This window comes from Anomaloglossus baeobatrachus, unplaced genomic scaffold, assembly GCF_048569485.1.
Source record: "Anomaloglossus baeobatrachus isolate aAnoBae1 unplaced genomic scaffold, aAnoBae1.hap1 Scaffold_2558, whole genome shotgun sequence".
In the NCBI taxonomy this organism is placed as follows: domain Eukaryota; kingdom Metazoa; phylum Chordata; class Amphibia; order Anura; family Aromobatidae; genus Anomaloglossus; species Anomaloglossus baeobatrachus.
The window spans coordinates 83,461-106,582 of NW_027442122.1; the positions used below are offsets into that span (position 1 = coordinate 83,461).

The 23,122-nt window shown below is 38.7% G+C and overlaps 4 non-coding genes across 4 annotated transcripts; all 4 read right to left on the reverse strand.

Moving 5' to 3' along the window:
• Positions 1-8,016: 8,016 nt before the first annotated feature.
• Positions 8,017-8,089, reverse strand: TRNAV-CAC (transfer RNA valine (anticodon CAC)). The gene has a single exon. It is a non-coding gene; the product is annotated as a tRNA-Val (tRNA).
• A 1,479-nt stretch (positions 8,090-9,568) lies between these two features.
• TRNAV-AAC (transfer RNA valine (anticodon AAC)) lies at positions 9,569-9,641 on the reverse strand. Its single transcript has one exon. It is a non-coding gene; the product is annotated as a tRNA-Val (tRNA).
• Positions 9,642-16,086: 6,445 nt separating this feature from the next.
• TRNAV-AAC (transfer RNA valine (anticodon AAC)) lies at positions 16,087-16,159 on the reverse strand. Its single transcript has one exon. It is a non-coding gene; the product is annotated as a tRNA-Val (tRNA).
• A 1,750-nt stretch (positions 16,160-17,909) lies between these two features.
• TRNAV-CAC (transfer RNA valine (anticodon CAC)) lies at positions 17,910-17,982 on the reverse strand. Its single transcript has one exon. It is a non-coding gene; the product is annotated as a tRNA-Val (tRNA).
• Between the last annotated feature and the right edge of the window lie 5,140 nt (positions 17,983-23,122).

The following is a 23,122-nucleotide window of genomic DNA, read 5'->3' on the forward strand; positions in this document are numbered from 1 at the left end:
GCCAAAACATCCCATCATTCGGCAACAAAGCCAAGAACTTCATATATTGTAGTTTGATAGGGTATTATTTCAACACCAAGAACAGATTGCTTTTACTGGGGATTGAAGCAGACGTGATGACTACTACACTATGAAACCTTCTGGAAAGTTACTGTGCATTGGCAAAAAGAGCAGAATTGTAACTGATGGGGCCTTTTTATTGCTGAAGAAAAGTGTTTTTGGTAATGAAACATTTACAATTTTTATTACATATTTTACGAGTTTTATTCCTACAAAGGGATATTGCTTAAATTGAAGTTTACATTGAATGTGTTACTTTTTTCTACATAGTTTAGTCGTTTGCTTTTGTATTTATGGGAACTATATATTTTAAAACAAACAGGTTTTTTTATAATATGGGATTATGTTTTCTGCTAAAATGTTCAATAAAAAAGAAACCCAAAATCGTAGTTCTCCTTGTGATAGAAGCCAAAATGTATTGTCATTTGGCAACGAAACCAAGAATTTCATACTTTACAGGTTGATAGGAAATTACTTCAACACCGAAAACAGATTGGTTTAACTGGGTATTGAATCCAGAACGTTCTGCATATGAAGCAGACTTGATGACCACCACACTTTAAAACCTGTGAAATCCTGCAAAGTGATGGCAATTAGAGACGAGTTTTGACTGCCAGGAAAAAAAAAAATTCGTAGTTCTGTTGGTTATGGAAGCTAAAACATCCCGTCATTCGGCAACAAAGCCAAGAACTTCATGTATTGTAGTTGGATAAGGTATTATTTCAACACCAAGAACAGACTGGTTTTACTGGGGATTAAACCCAGGACTTTCTGCGTGTTAAGCAGACGTGATGACAACTACACTATGAATCTTAATGAAAAGTTACTGTGTATTGGCTAGCAGAGCAGAATTGTGACTGACGGGGCCTTTTTATTGCTGAAGGAAAGTATTTTTGGTAATGAAACATTTACAATTTTTATTACATATTTTACCAGTTTTATTCCTACAAAGGGATATTGCTTAAATTGAAGTTTACATTGAATGTGTTCCTTTTTTCTACACAGTTTAATCGTTTGCTTTTGTATTTATGGGAACTATAAATTTTGAAACAAACAGGATTGTTATAATATGGGATTATGTTTTCTGCTAAAATGTTCAATAAAAAAGAAACCCAAAATCGTAGTTCTCCTTGTGATAGAAGCCAAAATGTATTGTCATTTGGCAACGAAACCAAGAATTTCATACTTTACAGGTTGATAGGAAATTACCTCAACACCGAAAACAGATTGGTTTCACTGGGTATTGAATCCAGAACGTTCTGCATATGAAGCAGACTTGATGACCACCACACTTTAAAACCTGTGATTCCTGCAAAGTGATGGCAATTAGAGACGAGTTTTGACTGCCAGGAAAAAAAAAAATTCGTAGTTCTGTTGGTTATGGAAGCTAAAACATCCCGTCATTCGGCAACAAAGCCAAGAACTTCATGTATTGTAGTTGGATAAGGTATTATGTCAACACCAAGAACAGACTGGTTTTACTAGGGATTAAACCCAGGACTTTCTGCGTGTTAAGCAGACGTGATGACCACTACACTATGAATCTTAATGAAAAGTTACTGTGTATTGGCTAGCAGAGCAGAATTGTGACTGACGGGGCCTTTTTTATTGCTGAAGGAAAGTATTTTTGGTAATGAAACATTTACAATTTTTATTACATATTTTACCAGTTTTATTCCTACAAAGGGATATTGCTTAAATTGAAGTTTACATTGAATGTGTTACTTTTTTCTACACAGTTTAATCGTTTGCTTTTGTATTTATGGGAACTATAAATTTTGAAACAAACAGGATTGTTATAATATGGGATTATGTTTTCTGCTAAAATGTTCAATAAAAAAGAAACCCAAAATCGTAGTTCTCCTTGTGATAGAAGCCAAAATGTATTGTCATTTGGCAACGAAACCAAGAATTTCATACTTTACAGGTTGATAGGAAATTACTTAAACACCGAAAACAGATTGGTTTCACTGGGTATTGAACCCAGAACGTTCTGCATGTGAAGCAGACTTGATGACCACCACACTTTAAAACCTGTGATTCCTGCAAAGTAATGGCAATTAGAGACGAAATTTGACTGCCAGGAAAAAAAAAAAATTCGTAGTTCCGTTGGTTATGGAAGCTAAAACATCCCGTCATTCGGCAACAAAGCCAAGAACTTCATGTATTGCAGTTGGATAGGGTATTATTTCAACACCAAGAAGAGACTGGTTTCACTGGGGATTGAACCCAGGACCTTCTGTGTGTTAAGCAGACGTGATAACCACTACACTATGAAACCTGTGAAATCCTGCAAAGCAATGGCAATTGGAGACGAGTTTTGACCGCCAGGGAAAAAAAAAAAAAATTCAAAGTTCTGTTGGTGATGGAAGACAAAACATCCTGTTATTCGGCAACAAAGCCAAGAAATTCATATATTGTAGTTGGATAGGGTATTATTTCAACACCAAGAAGAGATTGGTTTCACTGGGGATTGAACCCAAGGACCTTCTGCGTGTTAAGCAGACGTGATGACCACTACACTATGAAACCTGATGAAAAGTTACTGTGTATTGGCTAGCAGAGCAGAATTGTGACTGACGGGGCCTTTTTATTGCTGAAGGAAAGTATTTTTGGTAATGAAACATTTACAATTTTTATTACATATTTTACCAGTTTTATTCCTACAAAGGGATATTGCTTAAATTGAAGTTTACATTGAATGTGTTACTTTTTTCTACACAGTTTAGTCGTTTGCTTTTGTATTTATGGGAACTATATATTTTTAAACAAACAGGATTTTTATAATATGGGATTATGTTTTCTGCTAAAATGGACAATAAAAAAGAAACCCAAAATAGTAGTTCTCTTTGTGATGGAAGCCAAAATGTATTGTCATTTGGCAATGAAACCAAGAATTTTATATATTACAGGTTGATAGCAAATTACTTCAACAGCGAAAACAGATTGGTTTCACAGGGGATTGAACCCAGGACCTTCTGCGTGTGAAGCAGACGTGATGACCACTACACTATGAAACCTGTGAAATCCTGCAAAGCAATGGCAATTGAAAACGAGTTTTGACAGCCAGGGGAAAAAAATTATTAGTTGTGTTGGTGATGGAAGCCAAAACATCCCATCATTCGGCAACAAAGCCAAGAACTTCATATATTGTAGTTTGATAGGGTATTATTTCAACACCAAGAACAGATTGCTTTTACTGGGGATTGAACCATTGTTAAGCAAACGTGTTGACTACTACACTATGAAACCTTCTGGAAAGTTACTGTGTATTGGCAAGCAGAGCAGAATTGTAACTGATGGGGCCTTTTTATTGCTGAAGAAAAGTGTTTTTGGTAATGAAACATTTACAATTTTTATTACATATTTTACCAGTTTTATTCCTACAAAGGGATATTGCTTAAATTGAAGATTACATTGAATGTGTTACTTTTTTCTACACAGTTTAATCGTTTGCTTTTGTATTTATGGGAACTATAAATTTTGAAACAAACAGGATTGTTATAATATGGGATTATGTTTTCTGCTAAAATGTTCAATAAAAAAGAAACCCAAAATCGTAGTTCTCCTTGTGATAGAAGCCAAAATGTATAGTCATTTGGCAACGAAACCAAAAATTTCATACTTTACAGGTTGATAGGAAATTACTTCAACACCGAAAACAGATTGGTTTCACTGGGTATTGAACCCAGAACATTCTGCATATGAAGCAGACTTGATCACCACCACACTTTAAAACCTGTGATTCCTGCAAAGTAATGGCAATTAGAGACGAAATTTGACTGCCAGGAAAAAAAAAAAATTCGTAGTTCTGTTGGTTATGGAAGCTAAAACATCCCGTCATTCGGCAACAAAGCCAAGAACTTCATGTATTGCAGTTGGATAGGGTATTATTTCAACACCAAGAAGAGACTGGTTTTACTGGGGATTAAACCCAGGACCTTCTACGTGTTAAGCAGACATGATGACCACTACACTATGAATCCTGATGAAACGTTACTGTGTATTGGCTAGCAGAGCAGAATTGTGACTGACAGGGCCTTTTTATTGCTGAAGGAAAGTATTTTTGGTAATGAAACATTTACAATTTTTATTACATATTTTACCAGTTTTATTCCTACAAAGGGATATTGCTTAAATTGAAGTTTACATTGAATGTGTTACTTTTTTCTACACAGTTTAATCGTTTGCTTTTGTATTTATGGGAACTATATATTTTTAAACAAACAGGATTTTTATAATATGGGATTATGTTTTCTGCTAAAATGGACAATAAAAAAGAAACCCAAAATAGTAGTTTTTTTTGTGATGGAAGCCAAAATGTATTGTCATTTGGCAACGAAACCAAGAATTTTATATATTACAGGTTGATAGCAAATTACTTCAACAGCGGAAACAGATTGGTTTCACTGGGGATTGAACCCAGGACCTTCTGCGTGTGAAGCAGACGTGATGACTACTACACTATGAAACCTGTGAAATGCTGCAAAGCAATGGCAATTGAAAACTAGTTTTGACCGCCAGGGGAAAAAAAATTATTAGTTCTGTTGGTGATGGAAGCCAAAACATCCCATCATTCGGCAACAAAGCCAAGAACTTCATATATTGTAGTTTGATAGGGTATTATTTCAACACCAAGAACAGATTGCTTTTACTGGGGATTGAACCAGTGTTAAGCAGACGTGTTGACTACTACACTATGAAACCTTCTGGAAAGTTACTGTGTATTGGCAAGCAGAGCAGAATTGTAACTGATGGGGCCTTTCTATTGCTGAAGAAAAGTGTTTTTGGTAATGAAACATTTACAATTTTTATTACATATTTTACCAGTTTTATTCCTACAAAGGGATATTGCTTAAATTGAAGTTTACATTGAATGTGTTACTTTTTTCTACATAGTTTAATCGTTTGCTTTTGTATTTATGGGAACTATAAATTTTGAAACAAACAGGATTGTTCTAATATGGGATTATGTTTTCTGCTAAAATGTTCAATAAAAAAGAAACCCAAAATCGTAGTTCTCCTTGTGATAGAAGCCAAAATGTATTGTCAATCGGCAACGAAATCAAGAATTTCATACTTTACAGGTTAATAGGAAATTACTTCAACACCGAACACAGATTGGTTTCACAGGGTATTGAACCCAGAACGTTCTGCATATGAAGCAGACTTGATGACCACCACACTTTAAAACCTGTGATTCCTGCAAAGTAATGGCAATTAGAGACGAAATTTAACTGCCAGGAAAAAAAAAAAAATTCGTAGTTCTGTTGGTTATGGAAGCTAAAACATCCCGTCATTCGGCAACAAAGCCAAGAACTTCATGTATTGCAGTTGGATAGGGTATTATTTCAACACCAAGAACAGACTGGTTTCACTGGGGATTAAACCCAGGACCTTCTGCGTGTTAAGCAGACGTGATGACCTTCTACGTGTTAAGCAGACATGATGACCACTACACTATAAATCCTGATGAAAAGTTACTGTGTTTTGGCTAGCAGAGCAGAATTGTGACTGACAGGGCCTTTTTATTGCTGAAGGAAAGTATTTTTGGTAATGAAACATTTACAATTTTTATTACATATTTTACCAGTTTTATTCCTACAAAGGGATATTGCTTAAATTGAAGTTTACATTGAATGTGTTACTTTTTTCTACACAGTTTAGTCGTTTGCTTTTGTATTTATGGGAACTATATATTTTTAAACAAACAGGATTTTTATAATATGGGATTATGTTTTCTGCTAATATGGACAATAAAAAAGAAACCCAAAATAGTAGTTCTCTTTGTGATGGAAGCCAAAATGTATTGTCATTTGGCAACGAAACCAAGAATTTTATATATTACAGGCTGATAGCAAATTACTTCAACAGCGAAAACAGATTGGTTTCACTGGGGATTGAACCCAGGACCTTCTGCGTGTGAAGGAGACGTGATGACCACCACACTATGAAACCTGTGAAATCCTGCAAAGCAATGGCAATTGAAAACGAGTTTTGACAGCCAGGGGAAAAAAATTATTAGTTCTGTTGGTGTTGGAAGCCAAAACATCCCATCATTCGGCAACAAATCCAAGAACTTCATATATTGTAGTTTGATAGGGTATTATTTCAACACCAAGAACAGATTGCTTTTTACTGGGGATTGAACCAGTGTTAAGCAGACGTGATGACTACTACACTATGAAACCTTCTGGAAAGTTACTGTGTATTGGCAAGCAGAGCAGAATTGTAACTGATGGGGCCTTTTTATTGCTGAAGAAAAGTGTTTTTGGTAATGAAACATTTACAATTTTTATTACATATTTTACCAGTTTTATTCCTACAAAGGGATATTGCTTAAATTGAAGATTACATTGAATGTGTTACTTTTTTCTACACAGTTTAATCGTTTGCTTTTGTATTTATGGGAACTATAAATTTTGAAACAAACAGGATTGTTATAATATGGGATTATGTTTTCTGCTAAAATGTTCAATAAAAAAGAAACCCAAAATCGTAGTTCTCCTTGTGATAGAAGCCAAAATGTATTGTCATTTGGCAACAAACCAAGAATTTCATACTTTACAGGTTAATAGGAAATTACTATAACACCGAAAACAGATTGGTTTCACTGGGTATTGAACCCAGAAGGTTCTGCATATGAAGCAGACTTGATGACCACCACACTTTAAAACCTGTGATTCCTGCAAAGTAATGGCAATTAGAGACGAAATTTGACTGCCAGGAAAAAAAAAAATTCGCAGTTCTGTTGGTTATGGAAGCTAAAACATCCCGTCATTCGGCAACAAAGCCGAGAACTTCATGTATTGCAGTTGGATAGGGTATTATTTCAACACCAAGAAGAGACTGGTTTCACTGGGGATTGAACCCAGGACCTTCTGCTTGTTAAGCAGATGTAATGACCACTACACTATGAAACCTGTGAAATCCTGCAAAGCAATGGCAATTGGAGACGAGTTTTGACCGCCAGGGAAAAAAAAAAAAAATTCTTAGTTCTGTTGGTGATGGAAGCCAAAACATCCCATCATTCTGCAACAAAGGCAAGAACTTCAAATATTGTAGTTTGATAGGGTATTATTTCAACACCAAGAACAGACTGGTTTTACTGGGGATTAAACCCAGGAACTTCTACGGGTTAAGCAGACATGATGACCACTACACTATGAATCCTGATGAAAAGTTACTGTGTATTGGCTAGCAGAGCAGAATTGTGACTGACAGGGCCTTTTTTATTGCTGAAGGAAAGTATTTTTGGTAATGAAACATTTCCAATTTTTATTACATATTTTACGAGTTTTATTCCTACAAAGGGATATTGCTTAAATTGAAGTTTACATTGAATGTGTTACTTTTTTCTACATAGTTTAGTCGTTTGCTTTTGTATTTATGGGAACTATATATTTTAAAACAAACAGGTTTTTTTATAATATGGGATTATGTTTTCTGCTAAAATGTTCAATAAAAAAGAAACCCAAAATCGTAGTTCTCCTTGTGATAGAAGCCAAAATGTATTGTCAATTGGCAACGAAACCAAAAATTTCATACTTTACAGGTTGATAGAAAATTACTTCAACACCGAAAACAGATTGGTTTCATTGGGTATTGAACCCAGAATGTTCTGCATATGAAGCAGACTTGATGACCACCACACTTTAAAACCTGTGATTCTTGCAAAGTAATGGCAATTAGAGACGAAATTTGACTGCCAGGAAAAAAAAAAAATTCGTAGTTCTGTTGGTTATGGAAGCTAAAACATCCCGTCATTCGGCAACAAAGCCAAGAACTTCATGTATTGCAGTTGGATAGGGTAATATTTCAACACCAAGAACAGACTGGTTTTTACTGGGGATTAAACCCAGGACCTTCTGCGTGTTGAGCAGACGTGATGACCACTACACTATAAAACCTGTGAAATCCTGTTGATAGCAAATTACTTTAACAGCGAAAATAGATTGGTTTCACTGGGGATTGAACCCAGGACCTTCTGCGTGTGAAGCAGACGTGATGACCACTACACTATGAAACCTGTGAAATCCTGCAAAGCAATGGCAATTGAAAACGAGTTTTGACCGCCAGGGGAAAAAAAATATTAGTTCTGTTGGTGATGGAAACCAAAACATCCCATCATTCGGCAACAAAGCCAAGAACTTCATATATTGTAGTTTGATAGGGTATTATTTCAACACCAAGAACAGATTGCTTTTACTGGGGATTGAACCAGTGTTAAGCAGACGTGATGACTACTACACTATGAAACCTTCTGGAAAGTTACTATGTATTGGCAAGCAGAGCAGAATTGTAACTGACGGGGCCTTTTTATTGCTGAAGAAAAGTGTTTTTGGTAATGAAACATTTACAATTTTTATTACATATTTTACCAGTTTTATTCCTACAAAGGGATATTGCTTAAATTGAAGATTACATTGAATGTGTTACTTTTTTCTACACAGTTTAATCGTTTGCTTTTGTATTTATGGGAACTATAAATTTTGAAACAAACAGGATTGTTATAATATGGGATTATGTTTTCTGCTAAAATGTTCAATAAAAAAGATTGAACCCAGGACCTTCTGCGTGTGAAGCAGACGTGATGACCACTACACTATGAAACTTGTGAAATCCTGCAAAGCAATGGCAATTGAAAACGAGTTTTGACAGCCAGAGGAAAAAAATTATTAGTTCTGTTGGTGATGGAAGCCAAAACATCACATCATTCGGCAACAAAGCCAAGAACTTCATATATTGTAGTTTGATAGGGTATTATTTCAACACCAAGAACAGATTGCTTTTACTGGGGATTGAACCAGTGTTAAGCAGACGTGATGGCTACTACACTATGAAACCTTCTGGAAAGTTACTGTGTATTGGCAAGCAGAGCAGAATTGTAACTGATGGGGCCTTTTTATTGCTGAAGAAAAGTGTTTTTGGTAATGAAACATTTACAATTTTTATTACATATTTTACCAGTTTTATTCCTACAAAGGGATATTGCCTAAATTGAAGATTACATTGAATGTGTTACTTTTTTCTACACAGTTTAATCATTTGCTTTTGTATTTATGGGAACTATAAATTTTGAAACAAACAGGATTGTTATAATATGGGATTATGTTTTCTGCTAAAATGTTCAATAAAAAAGAAACCGAAAATCGTAGTTCTCCTTGTGATAGAAGCCAAAATGTATTGTCATTTGGCAACGAAACCAAGAATTTCATACTTTACAGGTTGATAGGAAATTACTTCAACACCGAAAACATATTGGTTTCACTGGGTATTGAACCCAGAACGTTCTGCATATGAAGCAGACTTAATGACCACCACACTTTAAAACCTGTGATTCCTGCAAAGTAATGGCAATTAGAGACGAAATTTGACTGCCAGGAAAAAAAAAAAATTCGTAGTTCCGTTGGTTATGGAAGCTAAAACATCCCGTCATTCGGCAACAAAGCCAAGAAATTCATGTATTGCAGTTGGATAGGGTATTATTTCAACACCAAGAAGAGACTGGTTTCACTGGGGATTGAACCCAGGACCTTCTGCATGTTAAGCAGACGTGATAACCACTACACTATGAAACCTGTGTAATCCTGCAAAGCAATGGCAATTGGAGACGAGTTTTGACCGCCAGGGAAAAAAAAAAATTCGTAGTTCTGTTGGTTATGGAAGCTAAAACATCCCGTCATTCGGCAACAAAGCCAAGAACTTCATCTATTGCAGTTGGATAGGGTATTATTTCAACACCAAGAACAGACTGGTTTTACTGGGGATTAAACCCAGGACCTTCTGCGTGTTAAGCAGACGTGATGACTTTCTACGTGTTAAGCAGACTTGATGACCACTACACTATGAATCCTGATGAAAAGTTACTGTGTATTGGCTAGCAGAGCAGAATTGTGACTGACAGGGCCTTTTTATTGCTGAAGGAAAGTATTTTTGGTAATGAAACATTTACAATTTTTATTACATATTTTACCAGTTTTATTCCTACAAAGGGATATTGCTTAAATTGAAGTTTACATTGAATGTGTTACTTTTTTCTACACAGTTTAATCGTTTGCTTTTGTATTTATGGGAACTATATATTTTTAAACAAACAGGATTTTTATAATATGGGATTATGTTTTCTGCTAAAATGGACAATAAAAAAGAAACCCAAAATAGTAGTTCTCTTTGTGATGGAAGCCAAAATGTATTGTCATTTGGCAACGAAACCAAGAATTTTATATATTACAGGTTGATAGCAAATTACTTCAACAGCGAAAACAGATTGGTTTCACTGGGTATTGAACCTAGAACGTTCTGCATATGAAGCAAACTTGATGACCACCACACTTTAAAACCGGTGATTCCTGCAAATTAAAGGCAATTAGAGACGAAATTTGACTGCCAGGAAAAAAAAAAATTCGTAGTTCTGTTGGTTATGGAAGCTAAAACATCCCGTCATTCGGCAACAAAGCCAAGAACTTCATGTATTGCAGTTGGATAGGGTATTATTTCAACACCAAGAACAGACTGGTTTTTACTGGGGATTAAACCCAGGACCTTCTGCGTGTTAAGCAGACGTGATGACCACTACACTATAAAACCTGTGAAATCCTTTTGATAGCAAATTACTTCAACAGCGAAAACAGATTGGTTTCACTGGGGATTGAACCCAGGACCTTCTGCGTGTGAAGCAGACGTGAGGACCACTACAATATGAAACCTGTGAAATCCTGCAAAGCAATGGCAATTGAAAACGAGTTTTGACCGCCAGGGGAAAAAAATTATTAGTTCTGTTGGTGATGGAAGCCAAAACATCCCATCATTCAGCAAAAAAGCCAAGAACTTCATATATTGTAGTTTGATAGGGTATTATTTCAACACCAAGAACAGATTGCTTTTACTGGGGATTGAACCATTGTTAAGCAGACGTGATGACTACTACACTATGAAACCTTCTGGAAAGTTACTATGTATTGGCAAGCAGAGCAGAATTGTAACTGACGGGGCCTTTTTATTGCTGAAGAAAAGTGTTTTTGGTAATGAAACATTTACAATTTTTATTACATATTTTACCAGTTTTATTCCTACAAAGGGATATTGCTTAAATTGAAGATTACATTGAATGTGTTACTTCTTTCTACACAGTTTAATCGTTTGCTTTTGTATTTATGGGAACTATAAATTTTGAAACAAACAGGATTGTTATAATATGGGATTATGTTTTCTGCCAAAATGTTCAATAAAAAAAGATTGAACCCAGGACCTTCTGCGTGTGAAGCAGACGTGATGACCACTACACTATGAAACCTGTGAAATCCTGCAAAGCAATGGCAATTGAAAACGAGTTTTGACAGCCAGGGGAAAAAAATTATTAGTTCTGTTGGTGATGGAAGCCAAAACATCCCATCATTCGGCAACAAAGCCAAGAACTTCATATATTGTAGTTTGATAGGGTATTATTTCAACACCAAGAACAGATTGCTTTAACTGGGGATTGAACCAGTGTTAAGCAGACGTGATGATTACTACACTATGAAAACTTCTGGAAAGTTACTGTGTATTGGCAAGCAGAGCAGAATTGTAACTGATGGGGCCTTTTTATTGCTGAAGAAAAGTGTTTTTGGTAATGAAACATTTACAATTTTTATTACATATTTTACCAGTTTTATTCCTACTAAGGGATATTGCTTAAATTGAAGTTTACATTGAATGTGTTACTTTTTTCTACACAGTTTAATCGTTTGCTTTTGTATTTATGGGAACTATAAATTTTGAAACAAACAGGATTGTTATAATATGGGATTATGTTTTCTGCTAATATGTTCAATAAAAAAGAAACCCAAAATCGTAGTTCTCCTTGTGATAGAAGCCAAAATGTATTGTCATTTGGCAACGAAACCAAGAATTTCATACTTTACAGGTTGATAGGAAATTACTTCAACACCGAAAACAGATTGGTTTCACTGGGTATTGAACCCAAAACGTTCTGCATATGAAGCAGACTTGATGACCACCACACTTTAAAACCTGTGATTCCTGCAAAGTAATGGCAATTAGAGACGAAATTTGACTGCCAGGAAAAAAAAATAATTCGTAGTTCTGTTGGTTATGGAAGCTAAAACATCCCGTCATTCGGCAACAAAGCCAAGAACTTCATGCATTGTAGTTGGATAAAGTATTATTCCAACAACAAGAACAGACTGGTTTTACTGGGGATTAAACCCAGGACTTTCTGCGTGTTAAGCAGACGTGATGACCACTACACTATGAATCTTAATGAAAAGTTACTGTGTATTGGCTAGCAGAGCAGAATTGTGACTGACGGGGCCTTTTTATTGCTGAAGGAAAGTATTTTTGGTAATGAAACATTTACAATTTTTATTACATATTTTACCAGTTTTATTCCTACAAAGGGATATTGCTTAAATTGAAGTTTACATTGAATGTGTTACTTTTTTCTACACAGTTTAATCGTTTGCTTTTGTATTTATGGGAACTATAAATTTTGAAACAAACAGGATTGTTATAATATGGGATTATGTTTTCTGCTAAAATGTTCAATAAAAAAGAAACCCAAAATCGTAGTTCTCCTTGTGATAGAAGCCAAAATGTATTGTCATTTGGCAACGAAACCAAGAATTTCATACTTTACAGGTTGATAGGAAATTACTTCAACACCGAAAACAGATTGGTTTCACTGGGTATTGAACCCAAAACGTTCTGCATATGAAGCAGACTTGATGACCACCACACTTTAAAACCTGTGATTCCTGCAAAGTAATGGCAATTAGAGACGAAATTTGACTGCCAGGAAAAAAAAATAATTCGTAGTTCTGTTGGTTATGGAAGCTAAAACATCCCGTCATTCGGCAACAAAGCCAAGAACTTCATGTATTGCAGTTGGATAGGGTATTATTTCAACACCAAGAATAGACTGGTTTTACTGGGGATTAAACCCAGGACTTTCTGCGTGTTAAGCAGACGTGATGACCACTACACTATGAATCTTAATGAAAAGTTACTGTGTATTGGCTAGCAGAGCAGAATTGTGACTGACGGGGCCTTTTTATTGCTGAAGGAAAGTATTTTTGGTAATGAAACATTTACAATTTTTATTACATATTTTACCAGTTTTATTCCTACAAAGGGATATTGCTTAAATTGAAGTTTACATTGAATGTGTTACTTTTTTCTACACAGTTTAATCGTTTGCTTTTGTATTTATGGGAACTATAAATTTTGAAACAAACAGGATTGTTATAATATGGGATTATGTTTCTGCTAAAATGTTCAATAAAAAAGAAACCCAAAATCGTAGTTCTCCTTGTGATAGAAGCCAAAATGTATTGTCATTTGGCAACGAAACCAAGAATTTCATACTTTACAGGTTGATGATGTTGGTGATGGAAGCCAAAACATCCCATCATTCGGCAACAAAGCCAAGAACTTCATATATTGTAGTTTGATAGGGTATTATTTCAACACCAAGAACAGATTGCTTTTACTGGGGATTGAACCAGTGTTAAGCAGACGTGATGGCTACTACACTATGAAACCTTCTGGAAAGTTACTGTGTATTGGCAAGCAGAGCAGAATTGTAACTGATGGGGCCTTTTTATTGCTGAAGAAAAGTGTTTTTGGTAATGAAACATTTACAATTTTTATTACATATTTTACCAGTTTTATTCCTACAAAGGGATATTGCCTAAATTGAAGATTACATTGAATGTGTTACTTTTTTCTACACAGTTTAATCGTTTGCTTTTGTATTTATGGGAACTATAAATTTTGAAACAAACAGGATTGTTATAATATGGGATTATGTTTTCTGCTAAAATGTTCAATAAAAAAGAAACCGAAAATCGTAGTTCTCCTTGTGATAGAAGCCAAAATGAATTGTCATTTGGCAACGAAACCAAGAATTTCATACTTTACAGGTTGATAGGAAATTACTTCAACACCGAAAACAGATTGGTTTCACTGGGTATTGAACCCAGAACGTTCTGCATATGAAGCAGACTTGATGACCACCACACTTTAAAACCTGTGATTCCTGCAAAGGAATGGCAATTAGAGACGAAATTTGACTGCCAGGAAAAAAAAAAATTCGTAGTTCTGTTGGTTATGGAAGCTAAAACATCCCGTCATTCGGCAACAAAGCCAAGAACTTCATGTATTGCAGTTGGATAAGGTATTATTTCAACACCAAGAACAGACTGGTTTTACTGGGGATTAAACCCAGGACCTTCTGCGTGTTAAGCAGACATGATGAGCACTACACTATGAAACCTGTGAAATCCTGTTGATAGCAAATTACTTCAACAGCGAAAACGGATTGGTTTCACAGGGGATTGAACCCAGGACCTTCTGCGTGTGAAGCAGACGTGATGACCACTACACTATGAAACTTGTGAAATCCTGCAAAGCAATGGCAATTGAAAACGAGTTTTGACCGCCAGGGGAAAAAAATTATTAGTTCAGTTGGTGATGGAAGCCAAAACATCCCATCATTTGGCAACAAAGCCAAGAACTCCATATATTGTAGTTTGATAGGGTATTATTTCAACACCAAGAACAGATTGCTTTTACTGGGGATTGAACCAGTGTTAAGCAGATGTGATGGCTACTACACTATGAAACCTTCCGGAAAGTTACTGTGTATTGGCAAGCAGAGCAGAATTGTAACTGATGGGGCCTTTTTATTGCTGAAGAAAAGTGTTATTGGTAATGAAACATTTACAATTTTTATTACATATTTTACGAGTTTTATTCCTACAAAGGGATATTGCTTAAATTGAAGTTTACATTGAATGTGTTACTTTTTTCTACATAGTTTAGTCGTTTGCTTTTGTATTTATAAGAACTATATATTTTAAAACAAACAGGTTTTTTTAAATATGGGATTATGTTTTCTGCTAAAATGTTCAATAAAAAAGAATCCCAAAATCGTAGTTCTCCTTGTGATAGAAGCCAAAATGTATTGTCATTTGGCAACGAAACCAAGAATTTCATACTTTACAGGTTGATAGGAAATTACTTCAACACCGAAAACAGATTGGTTTAACTGGGTATTGAATCCAGAACGTTCTGCATATGAAGCAGACTTGATGACCACCACACTTTAAAACCTGTGAAATCCTGCAAAGTAATGGCAATTAGAGACGAATTTTGACTGCCAGGAAAAAAGAAAAAATTCGTAGTTCTGTTGGTTATGGAAGCTAAAACATCCCGTCATTCGGCAACAAAGCCAAGAACTTCATGCATTGTAGTTGGATAAAGTATTATTTCAACAACAAGAACAGACTGGTTTTACTGGGGATTAAACCCAGGACTTTCTGCGTGTTAAGCAGACGTGATGACCACTACACTATGAATCTTAATGAAAAGTTACTGTGTATTGGCTAGCAGAGCAGAATTGTGACTGACGGGGCCTTTTTATTGCTGAAGGAAAGTATTTTTGGTAATGAAACATTTACAATTTTTATTACATATTTTACCAGTTTTATTCCTACAAAGGGATATTGCTTAAATTGAAGTTTACATTGAATGTGTTACTTTTTTCTACACAGTTTAATCGTTTGCTTTTGTATTTATGGGAACTATAAATTTTGAAACAAACAGGATTGTTATAATATGGGATTATGTTTTCTGCTAAAATGTTCAATAAAAAAGAAACCCAAAATCGTAGTTCTCCTTGTGATAGAAGCCAAAATGTATTGTCATTTGGCAACGAAACCAAGAATTTCATACTTTACAGGTTGATAGGAAATTACTTCAACACCGAAAACATATTGGTTTCACTGGGTATTGAACCCAGAACGTTCTGCATATGAAGCAGACTTGATGACCACCACACTTTAAAACCTGTGATTCCTGCAAAGTAATGGCAATTAGAGACGAAATTTGACTGCCAGGAAAAAAAAAAAATTCGTAGTTCCGTTGGTTATGGAAGCTAAAACATCCCGTCATTCGGCAACAAAGCCAAGAAATTCATGTATTGCAGTTGGATAGGGTATTATTTCAACACCAAGAAGAGACTGGTTTCACTGGGGATTGAACCCAGGACCTTCTGCGTGTTAAGCAGACGTGATAACCACTACACTATGAAACCTGTGAAATCCTGCAAAGCAATGGCAATTGGAGACGAGTTTTGACCGCCAGGGAAAAAAAAAAAAATTCAAAGTTCTGTTGGTTATGGAAGCTAAAACATCCTGTTATTCGGCAACAAAGCGAAGAAATTCATATATTGTAGTTGGATAGGGTATTATTTCAACACCAAGAAGAGATTGGTTTCACTGGGGATTGAACCCAGGACCTTCTGCGTGTTAAGCAGACATGATGACCACTACACTATGAACCCTGATGAAAAGTTACTGTGTATTGGCTAGCAGAGCAGAATTGTGACTGACAGGGCCTTTTTATTGCTAAAGGAAAGTATTTTTGGTAATGAAACATTTACAATTTTTATTACATATTTTACCAGTTTTATTCCTACAAAGGGATATTGCTTAAATTGAAGTTTACATTGAATGTGTTACGTTTTTCTACACAGTTTAGTCGTTTGATTTTGTATTTATGGGAACTATATATTTTTAAACAAACAGGATTTTGATAATATGGGATTATGTTTTCTGCTAAAATAGACAATAAAAAAGAAACCCAAAATAGTAGTTCTCTTTGTGATGGAAGCAAAAATGTATTGTCATTTGGCAACGAAACCAAGAATTTTATATATTACAGGTTGATAGCAAATTACTTCAACAGCGAAAACAGATTGGTTTCACTGGGTATTGAACCTAGAACGTTCTGCATATGAAGCAAACTTGATGACCACCACACTTTAAAACCAGTGATTCCTGCAAAGTAAAGGCAATTAGAGACGAAATTTGACTGCCAGGAAAAAAAAAAATTCGTAGTTCTGTTGGTTATGGAAGCTAAAACATCCCGTCATTCGGCAACAAAGCCAAGAACTTCATGTATTGTAGTTGGATAGGGTATTATTTCAACACCAAGAACAGATTGCTTTAACTGGGGATTGAACCAGTGTTTAGCAGACGTGATGATTACTACACTATGAAACCTTCTGGAAAGTTACTGTGTATTGGCAAGCAGAGCAGAATTGTAACTGATGGGGCCTTTTTATTGCTGAAGAAAAGTGTTTTTGGTAATGAAACATTTACAATTTTTATTACATATTTTACCAGTTTTATTCCTACTAAGGGATATTGCTTAAATTGAAGTTTACATTGAATGTGTTACTTTTTTCTACACAGTTTAATCGTTTGCTTTTGTATTTATGGGAACTATAAATTTTGAAACAAACAGGATTGTTATAATATGGGATTATGTTTTCTGCTAAAATGTTCAATAAAAAAGAAACCCAAAATCGTAGTTCTCCTTGTGATAGAAGCCAAAATGTATTGTCATTTGGCAACGAAACCAAGAATTTCATACTTTACAGGTTGATAGGAAATTACTTCAACACCGAAAACAGATTGGTTTCACTGGGTATTGAACCCAGAACGTTCTGCATATGAAGCAGACTTGATGACCACCACACTTTAAAACCTGTGATTCCTGCAAAGTAATGGCAATTAGAGACGAAATTTGACTGCCAGGAAAAAAAAATAATTCGTAGTTCTGTTGGTTATGGAAGCTAAAACATCCCGTCATTCGGCAACAAAGCCAAGAACTTCATCTATTGCAGTTGGATAGGGTATTATTTCAACACCAAGAATAGACTGGTTTTACTGGGGATTAAACCCAGGACCTTCTGCATGTTAAGCAGACGTGATGACCACTACACTATGAAACCTGTGAAATCCTGTTGATAGCAAACTACTTCAACAGCGAAAACGGATTGGTTTCACTGGGGATTGAACCCAGGACCTTCTGCGTGTGAAGCAGACGTGATGACCACTACACTATGAAACCTGTAAAAACCTGCAAAGCAATGGCAATTGGAGACGAGTTTTGACCGCCAGGGAAAAAAAAAAAAATTCTTAGTTCTGTTGGTGATGGAAGCCAAAACATCCCATCATTCTGCAACAAAGCCAAGAAATTCATATATTGTAGTTTGATAGGGTATTATTTCAACACCAAGAACAGACTGGTTTTACTGGGGATTAAACCCAGGACCTTCTACGTGTTAAGCAGACATGATGACTAGAGATGAGCGAACCGGTCGCGGTTCGGCTCGAGGTAGGTTCGCCGAACGGACCTCCCGTTCGAGTTCGGTTCGTCGAACGTTCGACGAACCGAACTCGAACTGCATAGGAAACAATGGCAGGCAATCACAAACACAGAAAAACACCTAGAAAACACCCTCAAAGGTGTCCAAAAGGTCACAAACAACTCACAACACATGGGAAAGTGACAAGGACATATACTCATGCGAAAACAAAAGAGCTGGACAAGGAAAAAGAGTAGGACACACAGATATATGAGTATATGCAAGGAAACATCGATTCCATTATTGTGCAACTTGAGCCCTGCTTATTTTAGGCTTCCAATGTTGATAAATTGCCTGAGCTCGCCACGTACGTCTTGGGGGGATTGTCGTGTCCTGCAGCCAGCGTTCTCTCGGAACCTGTCTTCAGTGCTGCTGTGGGTCTGCTGGCAGATAAGCACACGTGTCTGTCCACTGACAATGTGGACATGGCTCTCAGAGGACTTTTCTTCCCCTGGGTCAGCCAGGGGACGGGAAAGGCACGCGTATTTTTGAGAGTGCTTCATGCAAAGCATCTTTTTCTTTTTCAAAAGGGGGCTCAACCGATGCCAGTCAAGTGGGGTGTGTGTGGCCCAGTTAGTGGCAACGAGGGAGACTGTGGTTGGAGTCCCCTCGCTGTGTTTCTAAAAGAACCAAGATGAACAAGTCATGGCTCTCAGAGGACTTTTCTTCCCCTGGGTCAGCCAGGGGACGGGAAAGGCACGCGTATTTTTGAGAGTGCTTCATGCAAAGCATCTTTTTCTTTTTCAAAAGGGGGCTCAACCGATGCCAGTCAAGTGGGGTGTGTGTGGCCCAGTTAGTGGCAACGAGGGAGACTGTGGTTGGAGTCCCCTCGCTGTGTTTCTAAAAGAACCAAGATGAACAAGTCATGGCTCTCAGAGGACTTTTCTTCCCCTGGGTCAGCCAGGGGACGGGAAAGGCACGCGTATTTTTGAGAGTGCTTTATGCAAAGCATCTTTTTCTTTTTCAAAAGGGGGCTCAACCGATGCCAGTCAAGTGGGGTGTGTGTGGCCCAGTTAGTGGCAACGAGGGAGACTGTGGTTGGAGTCCCCTCGCTGTGTTTCTAAAAGAACCAAGATGAACAAGTCATGGCTCTCAGAGGACTTTTCTTCCCCTGGGTCAGCCAGGGGACGGGAAAGGCACGCGTATTTTTGAGAGTGCTTCATGCAAAGCATCTTTTTCTTTTTCAAAAGGGGGCTCAACCGATGCCAGTCAAGTGGGGTGTGTGTGGCCCAGTTAGTGGCAACGAGGGAGACTGTGGTTGGAGTCCCCTCGCTGTGTTTCTAAAAGAACCAAGATGAACAAGTCATGGCTCTCAGAGGACTTTTCTTCCCCTGGGTCAGCCAGGGGACGGGAAAGGCACGCGTATTTTTGAGAGTGCTTCATGCAAAGCATCTTTTTCTTTTTCAAAAGGGGGCTCAACCGATGCCAGTCAAGTGGGGTGTGTGTGGCCCAGTTAGTGGCAACGAGGGAGACTGTGGTTGGAGTCCCCTCGCTGTGTTTCTAAAAGAACCAAGATGAACAAGTCATGGCTCTCAGAGGACTTTTCTTCCCCTGGGTCAGCCAGGGGACGGGAAAGGCACGCGTATTTTTGAGAGTGCTTCATGCAAAGCATCTTTTTCTTTTTCAAAAGGGGGCTCAACCGATGCCAGTCAAGTGGGGTGTGTGTGGCCCAGTTAGTGGCAACGAGGGAGACTGTGGTTGGAGTCCCCTCGCTGTGTTTCTAAAAGAACCAAGATGAACAAGTCATGGCTCTCAGAGGACTTTTCTTCCCCTGGGTCAGCCAGGGGACGGGAAAGGCACGCGTATTTTTGAGAGTGCTTCATGCAAAGCATCTTTTTCTTTTTCAAAAGGGGGCTCAACCGATGCCAGTCAAGTGGGGTGTGTGTGGCCCAGTTAGTGGCAACGAGGGAGACTGTGGTTGGAGTCCCCTCGCTGTGTTTTACATGCTTTTAGAAGGGCATGACATGGCTTGGAGGTTGACTTTCATCATATGCAAACTGTTGGCTACCAAAATGCTGCCTTTCCAACAACTGTGGTTATAGGCAATGAGGAACATACTGATGAAGATGAGACGCAGATACCCGATTGGGATGACAACTTAAATATTCGGTCAGGGCAAGAAGAAACTCGGTCTGAGGGGGAGGGGAGTGCAAACACAACAATTGATGATGAAGTTCTAGATCCCACCTACTGTCAACCCACAGTCAGACACTCGAGGAGGTCAATAGAGGCGGTGGAGGAGGATGCAACCGACGTCGAAGTAACCTGGCGCCTTCCTGGACACAGTCGGAGCACTGGTAGCACGTCTACAACTGCATCCTCAGCCACCACTCTGCCTCTGAGCATTATTCGGGGTGGATCAACAGGTCGCATGGCCTCTAAGCCTTGCCTAGCCTGGTCCTTTTTTGACATAAAAAAAGATCGGCCAAATTATGTGATCTGTAACATTTGGCATGGTTATCTTAGTAGAGGTCAAAACCTCAGCAGTTTGACAACTTCTTCCATGAATCGTCACATGAATAAATATCATATGGCCTGGTGGGAAGCTCACCGTGCTGCAATGCGGCCTAGTGGAGCCAACCATCCACCGCCTGCCCCTTCCAGGGCATCCGCGCGCTCGTCATCTTCTAGGACTGTGGGGACAGCTGTCACACCTGTTTTTCCACCCACAACTTCCACCACTGTAACCGCAACAGGCAGTTTGCTTGGTAGGTCGTCAGTTGGTTTGGAAGGGGAAACAAGTGAGTGTGTACAGCTCTCTCAGACATCGATAGCACCAACTTTGGATGAAGGCAACATCATGTCTCCGCCTGCACTTTCCTCACAAAGCTGCATTTTTCCAGGGACACCCTACTCAACACCGTCTACACACAGCAGCCAGATCTCTGTCCCTCAGATGTGGTCAAATAAAAGGCCACTTCCTGCGACCCATGACAAAGCGAAGAGGTTGACTCTATCCCTCTGTAAGCTGTTGGCTACAGAAATGCTGCCTTTCCGCCTAGTGGACACACAGGATTTTAGAGACCTTATATCTGTCGCTGTGCCCCAGTACCAGATGCCTAGTCGCCACTACTTCTCTAAGAAAGGTGTGCCCGCGCTACACCAGCATGTCGCACACAACATCACCGCTTCCTTGAGAAACTCTGTGTGTGAACGGGTGCATTTCACCACCGATACTTGGACCAGTAAACATGGACAGGGACGTTACATGTCGCTGACTGGGCACTGGGTAACTATGGTGATAGATGGTGAAGGGTCTGCTGCACAAGTCTTGCCATCCCCACGACTTGTGTGTCAATTCTATGTCTGTCCAAGTTCCGCCACAGCTTCTGCATCCTCCACCTCATCTGTGTCCTCCACCTCCGCCCCAAGCCTGCCTGGTCAGGCCACCAGCGTTCTCACTGCGCAGAAGGAATCACGCACCCCTCATTACTATGCTGGCAGCAGAGCGCAACGGCATCAGGCGGTCTTTAGCTTGACATGTCTTGGGAATAAGAGTCACACAGCTGAGGAGTTGTGGTCAGCTCTGCGGTCCGAGTTTAATAAATGGTTGTCTCCACTCAACCTGCAGCCTGGTAAGGCCGTGTGCGACAATGCTGCAAACCTGGGTGCGGCCCTTCGCCTGGGCAAGGTGACACACGTACCTTGTATGGCTCACGTGTTGAACCTTGTCGTCCAGCAATTTTTAACACACTATCCCGGCCTAGATGGCCTTCTGAACAGGGCACGAAAACTGTCAGCTCACTTCCGCCGTTCAAGCGCCGCAGCAGAGCGACTTGCATCGCTCCAGAAGTCTTTCGGCCTGCCGGTTCATCGCCTGAAATGCGATGTGGCGACACGCTGGAATTCAACTCTCCACATGTTACAGCGACTGTGGCAGCACCGGCGAGCCCTGGTGCAATACGTCATGATGTATAGCCTGGGCCAACGAGATGCAGAAGTGGGGCAGATCACCCTGATGGAGTGATCTCAGATCAAGGACCTATGCACCCTTCTGCACAGTTTCGACATGGCGACGAATATGTTTAGCGCTGACAATGCCATTATCAGCATGACGATTACAGTCATTTACATGCTGGAGCACACGCTAAACACTATTCGTAGTCAGGGGGTGGGACAACAGGAAGGGGAGGAACTACAGGAGGATTCATATGCGCAAGACACAACAACATCACCAAGGTCCAGACGTTCATCATCACCAACGCGGCAGGCATGGGACCATGGGGGACAGGGATCAACAAGGGCGCATGGTAGCAGGCGACATGTTGAGGAAGGTGCAGGAGGACATGAAGATATGGAGGACGAACTGTCCATGGACATGGAAGACTCAGCAGATGAGGGGGACCTTGGTCAAATTTCAGTTGAAAGAGGTTGGGGGGAGATGACAGAGGAAGAAAGAACGGTTAGCACCTCTATGCCACAAACACAGCGTGGACTTGGTCCGCATGGCTGCGCAAGACACATGAGTGCCTTCTTGTTGCACTACCTCCAACATGACCCTCGTATTGTCAAAATTAGAAGTGATGATGACTACTGGCTTGCCACACTATTAGATCCCCGGGACAAGTCCAAATTTTGTGACATAATTCCACCCATAGAAAGGGACGCACGTATGCAGGAGTATCAGCATAAGCTGTTACTCGATCTTAGCTCGGCTTTTCCACCAAACAACCGTGCAGGTGAAGGGAGTGATTCTCCCAGTTGTAACTTGACAAACATGGGACGGCCTCGTCATCTTCAACAGTCTACCCGTACCAGTAGGACCGTATCTGGTGCTGGTAACAGCAATTTTATGGAATCTTTTCATAATTTTTTTAGACCCTCCTTTGCAAGGCCACCAGA